The sequence below is a fragment of the Phocoena phocoena genome, chromosome 19 (genome assembly GCF_963924675.1).
Source record: "Phocoena phocoena chromosome 19, mPhoPho1.1, whole genome shotgun sequence".
Lineage (NCBI taxonomy): Eukaryota > Metazoa > Chordata > Mammalia > Artiodactyla > Phocoenidae > Phocoena > Phocoena phocoena.
In genome coordinates, this window is record NC_089237.1 from 17,807,919 (window position 1) to 17,821,208 (window position 13,290).

Below are 13,290 nucleotides of genomic sequence, written 5' to 3' on the forward strand. Positions count from 1 at the left end.
GGTAATCACTTTGATCAGTATGAAGAAGGACATTTGGAAATTGAACAAGCATCACTTGACAAGCCTATAGAATCGGTAAGATCAGTGCTTAATTTTGGGTCACAGATAGGTAGTGTTCGTGTGACACTTGATGTGAATGAAGTTAAACTTATTAATAACTTATAGTACAGTTTAGAGGTCTTGCATGCCCGACAGTAATCAAATAGAATTTGGGTTGTAATCTAATATTTAATATGTTGGGAAATCAGTGAAAAATCTAGAGACAATTTAGAATTTCGATGGAAAAATATCATTTTTGGCCCATACTGATATCCTGTTAAAGATAGCAAGTTGAAGTTTAGTGTTTTTGTAAATTGAATAAAGGAGTAAAATGTATTTTGATCCTTTAAAAAGCTTCACCTTTCCTGGGCAACACAATCATGTGTGAAATGTTCCATTAGGAACAGTTAAGGACTAATATGTTTTATTTACCAGACTCTTGTGAAACATGGTAATTTTGGTTTCTGTGGCTTGAGATGTCTGGTGTTTGTCAAAAGTTGATTGTATCTTTTCACACAACTTAATTTTAAATATTGATGCAAAGCAATAGAACAAGGAGATTTATTTTCCTGACTCTTAACTTTTGAACATTATTTTTATTTTGAAAAGCCCTTTATTTTCAGATTACACAGCCCATTGTTAAAATGTCTAAACTTGTCAGTATTGTCAGTATTTAATATTTGTGCTTAAGTGTACGTATTTAATAAGGGTTTCAGGAAGTTATTGGTTAACTTGAATGAAAAATCATCAAAGAGAGAATCTCTATAGCAGTCAAGACATCCCCCTTCTCCCTTTAAGAAACACTAGCTTCTCCTCCTCCCTCAGGAAAATAAGGCAATTTAGAGAGCAGATATTTTAACTTTAGCTTTTATTTTCATAACTGTACCATAGTAAAGGATCAACATATATTTATGTTCCTAATTAGGTTGGTGTTGTGTGTGTTTGTGTGTGTGTTTAGATGTTTACAGAAATTTACACAACTTGGGGTGTTCGACATTTTTCTTCCACAGCAGTTGGCCCATATTAGCTAAGCAGCCATGATCTGGTTTGTATTGCACGGTCTGCCTTTTTTTAATTTCTTCTCTAGGGTTTCTTTCTCCCCCACCTCCCCTTCTTATTTCTGTTCTTCTGGTCCAGTGAACACTGCATATAGTACCTCTGTCTTAATGTGCTGGCATGATGCTAGACTTAGGCATGGCAGTAATTGATGACGCATGTGATAATGCTGCAGAGGGAGAATTCACACCTGATGTGCTGAAAGCCCAGTCTTGTTTTGATTTAAGGATAAAATGCCAAGCCCACTTTGCTAAGTTAAAAATCACTGAAGTTGTTGCCTTGTTCTATGTCATCTTGGGAATTATCATAAGGTAGAGTTTTACAATAAAATCTGTAGGCTAGCTAGGTCAATACCTTGTACTTGAAAAATAATTTAATTTTTCCATTTTATTTAAATGTTTCTTTGGGTCAAAGTTTAAGAACAGATGGCTGTTAGAAGAAAGGCCCAAGTACCATATTCTACAAGGTACATGGTTGGTTAATATTATACAAGCTATAATTCTGTGGGTACTCTGACTCAACAGTAGCAGGAAATTTAGCTAGACTAAGTTTGCAGCCTAGTAGTCATTATTATTATACTCAAGAAAGTTTTTTTAAAAGCAGTAAATTAAATGATATTTAACATTTTTAAAGCCTTCTTTTAGGGCTACATTTAAAGATTTTTGGAAAAGTCATTCCTTTGGCATGTGGGACTAGTGCTCTTTTTCCTCTCACACTGTCCAGGAATTTTTCCAGCACATGTCATAGGGAGAACACTATCAGAATTCAGTCGGACTGAGTAATCTCAACAAGTAGGAGTGGAATTGATATATGCCTTATTTATTAAATGGTTATTATCTTCTCCACTAAAAATAGCAAATGGTATATAGTACTCAGACTAGATATTTATTTTTTTATGAATAGTTACATGTTCAGAGATGTATATTAATAAATTATACTTACAATGAAAATTTACTCCGGAAACACATTAAAATATGCTTTATTTGTGATGTGGTAGTTTAGGTAGTAGGGGAGAGGAGCTTCATAGCCGACATGGTGTTAGATAGAAGTGGGACAAAAAGAGAGGGATTTTATTTCTGTTACCAAATCATTTGGGGATAAATTTAAAGTTTTAAAAGAAAGTCCTAAAATGATTGGCATCAAAATAGGTAGTGTAGTAACCCCCAAGTGCCCTATCACCTTAGGAATGCTCACCAAATAAGTGTATATTAGTTATATGTCTGGCTGGCTGGCTATCTTGTTGAACTATCTTGTTTTTAGGGGGAAATGGCGTTGTTTCTAACACACAGAAAGAGTCTCTGCTGAATTAAAATCTTTCTCTGCAGCAATATCTATTGAGAGGTGCTGACTGTTTTGCTACAGCATGCAACTCAAAAGTGGCTGGAAATATGCAGCTTTGGGAGTCTACAGATCATTGCAGGAGCTAAAGGTCTAGTCATTTTTTTTTCTAACAAAGGTAATCTGCAGCAGCTGGTAACCAAGGAAGTCTCTGCACAGGTTTGTGCCAAGAATATGCCCTTGTGAAGGGTTATTGTGAGTATAGGATTAAGGTCCTTTTGTTTTGTAATAGGGTAAATTTGTTGCGAACCGGCAAGATGGGAAATGAGATACAAAGATGTGGTAATGCATTATGCTTTTGGTAAACTTCTGAAGCTTAGCTTTGTTCCTGAGATGATTACAGGTGTTTCAGTTTCAATCAGGAAATGTTTAAAACACATCAGAATCCAGCATTTGTAAAGTATTTCATAATCTTTGTTATAAAGTTTTATTTTCCCTTCTTTACTTCAGCCAACCAGATATCTTTCAGTGAAATTTCTGGTCAAGAATAAAGCACTGTTCTAAGAAAATTTTTAAAGAATTGCCAGACAACTTGATTATCTGAATTAAAGGAAAGTAGGAAGTATTAATATTTTACCCTCATTACAAAAAACTTTTAGAACTTATATTTTAAGTTATTGCTTTATGAGATTTTTAGGTCCCAGCTATAATTATGACCTCTATATACTTAAAGATAAAATATTTAGAAAACAAATAAAACTTAATCTAAAACCATAGGCCAGTCTAGGATTCCACCATAGATCCAAGAAGTGGTTGATGTGATTTAGGATATATGGTCCTTTATGATCTTTATCATAGAAAGAAGATGAGAAGTCAGATGGGAGAGTGATTATAAGCTATCCAAAAGTTAAAATGCCTGCACCATAGACTTAAAATATGTTGTCATTGTTGCAGCTGGAAGTAAAACTACCCATCAGCCATTACTTGGTCTTTGCTCTACCTGACTGATTAAAATTCTGTCTGTATAGTTGTCAGGTTAACCGAGCAGGTTTTAAAAATTTATGTTAAGTTTTCAAATTCCAGTTGCTGATGTTTCCTTTGCATATCTAGGGATTTAGAAGTATATGTATAAGTGGGTTTTGTCATGTTGCATATCTGTTTAGATCTGTGGACTCCACTAGTTCCAAACTGTAACTCCGTAAGACTGCTGATTTGACATTTAGCAGTGACCATATGTGGACTGCACTATAAATAATGTGCTTCTTGGAGCTGAATGGTGTAGCATTACTATATGGCTTTTCTCTCTAGTCTTCATTGTGTCATCTGTAGTGAGCTATAGATTTTTTTGTTTTGGGAATTTTTACAACTTGTTGTTTGCATGGGTTCACCTAGTAGCACTTGGTTTTTGCTTAGAGTCTTTAATACACAATCAGCAAAGCTTACAATCCACTCAAGAGACTTGCCATTTTTGTCACTGTTGAAAATGAGCTAAATGGTATAAATTGAATGTGGCTGTCAACTAAAAGAAAATTCAGTGTGGAATTAGTATTCATCTAGTCACTGACATAATTGTAGTATAGTTTTCTCTTGAGACATGATATTTTATTTCCTATTGAAAATGTGGAATCAGCCCCACACGGTGAAGTAAATTTTAATCTGTATTTTGGCAGGCTCCCATTATACAGATTGGTGGTGCTGTTGCCAAAATGATCATTGTAACTCTGGTGGTGTACAGCTTCATGGAGCAAAGTTCCTGGGAAAGTTTTCTGCTTGGTATTTAATTCATAAAAATGTCGAGGAATGGATGAAACAATAATGAGTTGGTTTTTTGTTTTTGTTTTTTGGCTGGTATTGTGTTTTCAGCATATTGGTAGTTGTTTATAATATACATTTCTTGCTATAAATGATGTTCCCATTTAAAAATTATATTCTTTCTCACACATATAATACAGAGGAACAAAGGGTTAAAATATGGCACTTTAATTTACATTTAAGTTTAGAAATATAAAAAAATGTAAAGGCCAATTTAGATAATCTAGGTGAAAAAAGTTTGAGTTTTTAGGTCAGCTTCATAGTTTAACCAAAATTAAGAAAAACTTCATGCCTAGCCAAAGAAAATGCTGCACTGCCACCATTTTTGGAGTCTCAAGCACAGAGACTAACAAATAGGTTGTGGGAGGAATTCTCTGGCGGTCCAGTGATGAGGACTCTGCACTTTCACTGCCGAGGGCCCGGGTTCAATCCCTGGTCGGGGAACTAAGATCCCACAGGCCATGCCACACGGCCTGAAACAAAAAAACAAATAGGTTGTGGGAGCTCTGTGAATCATGTGGAAAACCAGCTTTTTGCCTACTTCCCTTGGGCAAAGTTCAGTTGCTTTATTAATAGTGTATTTCCCTGCATTTCTTCCATGTGCATTTAAATTATAAACAGCCTGTCACTGTACATGCCCCTTTGTTAGTCACAAACCAGGCTGTGTTAAAAAAGAAAAAATAAAATCTATTATTTATTTTTGCTTCTATGAGATTATAACTAAATCGCAAATTATATATTTTATTTAAAAATAAAAAACTGAAAGTTTTTTAGTCACTATTACAGTGACCAAAATAGTAAATTGTTACTATTTCAGAAGTTAAATAGTACTCATTGCCCATGTTAGGTCTAGATTACCTGTTAGGACTACAAATTATTTACTGCAGTTTACTGTTATAACATTCACGGGAAGAATTGGCAACCTAACCAGAGAGAGTAGATTAATGATTTTCACAGGCTGGCCATTGAATCCCTTGCTCTTTCACAGTGAAAGTTCAATGAACATTTTGATCACTTCAGATTAGACAAGTCTGCTTTGTTCTACTTTGTTATAAGGTATTTTGGTGTGCCTTTCTTGTTACCCATCATCCTTAAGCCTGTTGGAGTTTTGACTAGTGTTTATAAAAATTTTTTCTTTTTTTGGTAAGAAAAAGGACCATAATGAATACTAGTCATTTCTCCAGAGTCACAGAACTGCCTTTTTTCCTCCAAAAGCAGATAGGCTGAAATGGTAGGAAAGGTTTAGATTTTCTGTATTAGTCATTCACTTAATCTAGGAGGTTGGTGAGGGGAAGACTTTCTGGGAGATACGCCTATTATTTTTGTTGCATTTGTTATAACTGCAAGGACACAGAGTGGCATGTTAATAATTTTAATATAACCCCTGACAGTTCATCCCCTGTGCATACTTGGGGAAGTAGATTTAATTAAAGAACAGTTTTCACCTAAAGTTTTAGAAGAGAAATGCCACTGCCATTTTGTATCAATAGTTTTTTTGAGAAGGTGACAGCCATCTTGAGTGGTTTTGTAAAAGTGGTGCTAATGTGTATAACCCTAAATTTTTCTTTTTCCTCCTTCTCCCTTTAACATTTGCTTCTCCTTTCACTGTTGCCAGTCACAACACGCTGCTCTTGAATCTCTCAGCTGGTCTTGACTCGTGAATTTACTTATGCTTTCACTCTTCTTTAATAAATACATTAATTGCAAGCAGTGAATTGAAAACAAGACAAAAAAAAAAAAGACCGTTAGTGATTGGACAGTTTCTTACTTTGTGTTACATTTAACTGTTCTTTTGACAGCCCAGTTTTTAAAGCCAGGTTCGTATGGAAATGCTTTCACTCCACTTGCACTGCTTTTGGAAATAGCATACTGCTTCATCTGTCTGTTTATTTTAGTGCATTCATAATATAACACAGCATAATGTCTCATCTCCACTTAGCCAAAAGAGTGAGTTTTCTTAAATTAAAAAAAGGGACAACAATTTTTGTCAGCATGGTTTAATACCGTAAATCTGTGCCAAGTATAGTTACAAAATTAGTCTGTTAAAAAATTAAACAATACTTCCGTCAGCTACATAATCTTAGAGTCATTCTGCTATCCTTGTCCTTCCCATAGTTAATTCAGTTGTAGGAGTTATGATGATGTAAAACAATGATTTTATGTACAGGTAAGTTTATTTCCACAGTAGTATTATAAAGCCCTCTTTATCTTCCTTTTCTGCTAACATTACTTGTATTAAGACTTACAAAAATTTTTTTAACGATAAAGTTATTTATAAATACTTAGGCATTCTATACTGGGATTACACATAGCCGTCGCATTTTCTCATTCTCTCAGTTGCTAGCAAAAAATAATCTCTAGTGACCTTTTGTGCACAGTAATGATTTTGTATATATAGGTTTAAAACAATTGCATGTTTTGTTTTAGAAACAGACTTCTCATTATCATTTGCCACATTTTTGTTTTTTTTTTAAAGTATCCCGATCTTTGTTCCTCTGATCAATGAAATTCAGCCCAGTTTTCCAGTTGGAATCCTGTCATAAACTCATAGAAGGAAGTTGACCTTTTTTAAAATTTTTAAACAGAGCATTGGGGAGGCTTAATTTTCCTTTTGTAACTTACTATCAGAGAATATAATAGTGAAATAATTTTTTTCTTTCCTTTGTAACTCCGAAGAGCATTTTACTGTTGAATATGGAGCTGGAAGATAAAAGCAATTTAATATGAGATTTGATTCTAATTCAGAGACTAATTGGTTTAGTTGACTTAATAATTTGATTTCAGGAAATACGAGATTATTTTCAAATGGTGATACCCAATTAATATTATAAATTACATTTTAATGCATACAGAACACTTTGTTTAAAATTTTTAAATGTTTTCTTTTGGATGAGTAACATCATTTTATCTCATACAGTGTTAATGGTTATTTTAGCTTTGTCTCTGTACTTCGCAGTATTTGTAAAAAGCAAAGAATTGGACAAAGGTCTGCAGAGTTTTCTAAGATCTTGAACCCTTACACAAAAGCTGACATTTAATTGTTGTTTCTGGTGTCTTTTCATGTGGTTTACATTGAAAGATCTTTTCCACTGTGCTCCTAGGAAGATGAGACATTATGTATATTGGTTTTTTTCCCCTACATGCACTAATGGTTCTTTACTGTTAACTTACTGCTAGGCCTGTTTCATTCTAACATTTTAGTATTTTTGTTAGATTACATGTTGAAATGCATCACTCAGTCTGTGCTTGAGCTCATTTTATTTTTCTGTTTAATCAATTTAATTTCTTATTTTACTAACCTCACTTTTTTCAGTTTAATATTGGCTGCATGCTAGTTAAATATTTATATTTATATATATATTAAAAAACCAATCAAGTCTAGCCTGGATTTTGCTCTGATTGTGTTTTCATTTCTAGTGGTGGGGCAGTCTTACACTTACAACTTACTTTGTATCATGAAAGCCTGACACATAAACAGAATAACTAAACACAATGTAGATTTTCTTTAAAAAACTTATAAAGTGGTGCTGTCTAGGTGGTGGATATGATTGTATAAGTACCTTGATTTTTTGCTTTTTAATGTTAGTTTTAAACTTCATAAGTGTATTCTTCCCCTTTTCCCCTTCCCTTTTTTCTCCTTTTAAAAGTGTTATGTACAAAAGTTGCCCAGCACACCATCAGAAAGGACCCTTACCCTGTATGTTCTTCCCATATAAAATACTAGCCAGTATTTCTTTTTACATTAATGCCCCCTTTATTGGGCACATTTACCCTATTATTAGCACCTTTTTGCATGCATATATGTAGAATTATCTCTTGTTCATCACCTGTTTAAATATCACTAGGAAGGGAAGAATATATTATTGGAATATTTTTGGTTTGTCTCTCTGTTCTGTCTGTCAGGATAATATTGGACATCGCTTACTCCAGAAACATGGGTGGAAGCTGGGCCAGGGATTGGGAAAATCTCTTCAGGGTAAGTTTTTTAAATATACCAAAAAAAAAAAAGAAAGAAAAAGAAAATGTTTCTGATGGCAGATCTTATGCCTGAGTATATTTGTTGTCTTTCTTTAAAAAGTGTTTGGGTTTTCCCACTTGCCTTTTACTCCCCAGAATAGTCTATTTTTCCTGTGACTATATTTTAAATCATTATTAAGCTAATAATTTGCAAGAGTAAGCTGCTGTGTCACAGATACTTTCAGATCAGACATACTGTGTGTGGCTCAACCTGTTTTAAGTTTCTTTTGGTGGAGGTGATGGGTGGGTGGAGGTGATGGGTGGGTGAAGTAAATGAAGTACATAGTATTGGAGTGTGCTTTCTTTGTATTATTTAGTGATGTTGTATTGTGGCTTCAGTATTATAAAGAAAACCATTCAACAGCAGAGTTTAATTTTTGCCCTCCCAAATTCTCCCTGAAGCTGGTGATTGCCCTGGTTCTTTTTCTGTAATCAGAATCCATGTAGTAGTAGAGAGAAAAATTAACCTATATGAAACATAAGATGGAAGCAGAGGCTTCTTAGGGTTCTCTGAGAGGCCATTTCTCAAGTTCAGATCAGTCTCTGGGAAAGGTATGGCTTAAAGTTTCCATTGCATTTATTTTTTCTTTTAACTATACTAACCATTTGGATAACAAAATACTAACATTTCTGCTTCTGAGTTCTTGCTAGTTGGAAACCAACCAACCAACTCCATTCACTTTTTAGCTCCCTCATATTCAAGGGCTACTGTTTGTTCTTTGCAGATGTGAACACTACCTCAGAAATGATGGAAATCATTGCACTTCTACTTCTGGTCATGGAGGGTCTTGTTGTATAAAGGGATCTTTGGGGAGAGGGGCGCTACTGTTGACTAATTCTTTGAATTTGGGAAATGAATTTCCACAATTTGAACGGGAAGTCTGATCAGTTCAAATGTGTATATTAAGGGGCACAAGAGGACAGGGCATGAAGCAGGATGTTTCAGTCTTTAAAACCTTTGCTTTTTATATTTTACATCCACAAATTCTATTCAGTGGTAACACAAAGGAAATGCTCAAAAATATATTTCAAATTAATATTTATTACTAAGCATTCATCTATTCTTTTGGGCAGATAGAAAGATTTGATCACCATTAAACTTGTTTTCCAGTGGCGTAAGAACTTATTGCACACGATATAAAGAATACAGTTGAGAGCAATTAGTATGGCATAGACCATAGATTTTGTAAGAGTCCAGAAGAGAGAAAGGTAATCAGGACTAAAGTAGAAATGACTATTTGATAGGATTAGTCCCAGTGGTTTGCATAGTTAGGTGTTGGGTTGAATTGAATGGAGGCGATAGTTCAGAATAAGGTCTGAAGATTGGATTTGATCTTTCCCTACTATTTGAAACCTCTCTTCCTATTCAGAGATTCCCAGGAGCATTGCTGATTGTTACTCTCTTTGTTCAGGGACACAAGGGAGTAGAACTGGGGGGCATTTCATAGGGGCTAGCAAATCTGTTTGAATCCTAGAATTTTTCATTGTAAGCATCAGAGACTTTAAAGTACAACTAGAACCTGCAGAGGGAAAGAGAGTGAGGGACATATAGACGGTGAGTTTAAGAAAGGTGAGGTAAATGGATACTCACCTATTTTTGGGTGATGGAAAATTATTATTATTGCTTCATTTTAAGAACACTTCTGAATTTGGTTCTCTTTAAACTTTGAGCTCCTTGAAAAGAGAAATTAGGTTTTATCCATATTTCACCTTCATCTCTATGGTGATAGGAATATAATAAGCACTCAGTAACTCATAAATCCATTATTTATTTAAAATAACAGGGAAATTTGAAGCCCATCTTTTTTTTTCTTTTTAATTGTGGCAAAACCCACATAACATAAAATTGCCATCTTAACCATTTTTAAGTGTACAGTTCAGTAGTGTTTACTAAATTCACATTGTTGTGCAAAAGCCCATCTACCTTGAACAGCTAGTACAGTCTTTACCCTTCAAAAAGAATGGAACCTTATTTATTGCCAGTATTAAGGGGTGACTTTAATTGTCTTGTAAATGGCTCTTTTATTTTTTAGTGTCACATTCAACGTTGTGCAGGTATTGTGCTGGTTTCTCTTACATAGCTCTTTCTGTAATACCCACATGATTTGATCTAGAATACAGCCACCTTTATGGTATATTGAGGTAATTCATGACGATTTTTTTCATTGTACCAAACCTTTTCTATAAATAACCACTGAAGAAAGCCCTGTTGCTCCACTGAAAATCATGCCTCCTTACTATTGTATAGACCAGTCACTGCAAATAATTTCTAGGCTCATGGCTTTGTAAGTTCTTTGCATTTACTCATTTATTGTCAACCTTTAGTTCCTTTTATTTGATTTTAAGGCTCTAACATTTTTAACATGCAACCATCCACTAAATTTAAACCTGATCTTTTTAGGATTTTTTTGTTAACGTTTAAAAATTATTTCAACCCATGCAAGATTTTCACAAAGGGTGCCAGTCCCTGGGGCTACAGTGTATATAACTTGTCACTGGATAGGTTGGAGAATAGGGCATGCTAACTCTGAAGCAAAATTATCTGTGGTACGATAGAAAATTAAACTTTGTAAAGTGGGTTTAATTTTGTACTTGAATTTCCCTTATTATTCACCTTTTGTTCTCCCCTAGTATTTATTAAAATATTTCAAAAGTTAAGAAAAAATAGGAACTTGTGTGTGTGTCAGGTAAGTGATTATTAGTGTTAAAAAAATAAAAGACCTGTAGAAAAGATATGTTGACAAGATGTCTGAAGGAAACAACATAAAGAAAGGCCTGGGCTTCCCTGGTGATGCAGTGGTTGAGAGTCCACCTGCCGATGCAGGGGACACAGTTTCGTGCCCCGGTCTGGGAAGATCCCACATGCCGCGGAGCGGCTGGGCCCGTGAGCCATGGCCGCTGAGCCTGTGCGTCCGGAGCCTGTGCTCCGCAACAGGAGAGGCCACAAGAGTGAGAGGCCCGCGTACCGCAAAAAAAAAAAAAAAAAGGCCTGTTGATGAGAAATGTTATGGACAGTTTTTTATTATAGAGGCAGAGGATGTGTTTAATTTGGAATAAAGCAACAGCAAATGATAGTTGTATTTTGTGGCTGTTGAGCTGGATTTGGTTCTTGAAATTGTTTTGTAACCTTCCGGCAGCTTTGAAATGGAATGGAATGTAGCTCAGAATCTTTATTTTGCCATGAAATAGGTAAGTAGGTGTAGCCCAGAAGTGGTGCCTGAACTTCCTTTGTTATATTGTCTAAGCCGTTTGCTGATTTGGCTGATTTTTTGGTCACAAAGAAAAGTTCAGCACCTGAGAAAAATGAATGAGGTGTGGTATTATTTCATATTTCATGCTGTCTAGAGGGTTCAGTCAGTAACAGACAACCAACATTTACTGAGCTAATAATGTATTCTAGTTATACCAGTTGTAAATAGCATAAGCCATGGGCAAAGTAGATAAGACATCGTTCTTGCTCTTCAGGCTTATTTTCCAGTCCCCCAAGTCTTGCTTTTTAAACTTACTGTATACCTTTGAAGGTTTTTTAAAGCCAGGGGCCATGTTTTATATTTTTTAGTATGTGATCAATTGAATATTTAATTGACAAATTGCTTCAAGTTCCTTGAGAGTAGGGATTCTCTTTTATTTTTGTTTAAAAGTACTTGGTGTAGGGTATGAGGCAGTGTGAGCAGCATTTGGAAACGTAAGATTTCGGTTAGAGTTTGGCTTTGCCACTTACTTTAAGGGACAAGTTGCCATAACTGAATTATTTTTCTCAGCAATAAATGGGGATTAAAATCTCTGCCTCTGTTCTCACAGAGTGATTATGAGGATAAAGTAAATTAACGTTAAGTGAAGTCACTTTATACAAACTGTAAAACACTATATAAATGCTACTTGTTATTAACACCTCTGATGTATAGTGTATATTTAGATATTTTAACTGAATTTGAGATAATCCGTCTTTAGGTCTTCATCAAAAACCTAAATATAATAAAAATCAGAAATAGAGAAGCCTCTGTCTTGCTACTCTCTATTTCCCAGAATTTGTAACAGTAGTAGTTTAATATGATAAGCTAGATATCTGACTCCCAGATCTGTGCTTTTAATGCTGTATATGTTGTAGGGTCCTGAGCCCCTAATATTGGTGTTTGTTTCAGTAATTCTGAGCTCTTAGTTAGAACATCTAAAAGAGCCTCAGTCACTGAGCAATGGTGTTGTGACAACTGTATAGCAACCCAGAAAAAAGAAATTGGATCCCCACTGTCATACCTTACCCCAAAATATATTCCAGATGAATAAAATATTTAAATGTAAAAGATGAAATCATGAAGATGAACAATGGGGTAATTATTATTTTAAAAATAATCCTAGGGCTTCCCTGGTGGCGCAGTGGTTGAGAGTCCACCTGCCGATGCAGGGGACATGGGTTCGTGCCCCGGTGCGGGAAGATCCCACATGCTGCAGAGCGGCTAGGCCCGTGAACCATGGCCACTGAGCCTGCGTATCCGGAGCCTGTGCTCTGCAACGGGAGAGGCCACAACAGTGAGAGGCCCGCATACCGCAAAAAAAAAAAAAAAAAAAATCTTAGAATGAGGAAAACTTTTCTAACTTTAACTCCAAACCCAGAAGACATTTAAAAAAAGGATAAATTTGACTGTATTTCATCATAAATAAGGTAAAAAACCAGAACAACAAGAAAAAAACAAACTGGGGGAAGTATCTGTAATATTTCATTACAGACAAAGGACAGATTTCCTTATATATTTATCATCAGTTTGTAAAAGACTTATAACCTAAATAGAAAGGGAGAAACGATATGAGCACTGTTTACAGAAAAGTAATGCAAATGACCTTTAGGTGTTTGAAAATATTCTCAATCCTTTTCATATTAGAGATAATGCATATTAAACTATGAGATACCATTTTTCACTTGTTGGCTTGGATAAGGCTTAAAAAAAAGAGTAGCCTGGTCAGATTTTGGAGAAAAGGTTCTTACATTATAGCCAGTGAAACTATAAACTGATAAAACCACTGTGGAAAACAATTTGAATTACTTAAAGATTAAAATACATGTATCCTTAGATCCAATTAAAGATTAAAATA

General features: G+C 34.9%; 1 protein-coding gene across 1 annotated transcript in view; it reads left to right on the forward strand.

Annotated features, from left to right (window-relative positions):
• GPATCH8 (G-patch domain containing 8) overlaps positions 1–13,290 on the forward strand; it is a 73,165-nt gene continuing 59,875 nt past the window's right edge. Inside the window, exons 1-2 of the mRNA XM_065897645.1 lie at positions 1–75; positions 8,089–8,161. The gene's annotated coding sequence lies outside the window, so the exon portion shown is untranslated. The remainder of the gene's footprint in view (positions 76–8,088; positions 8,162–13,290) is intronic.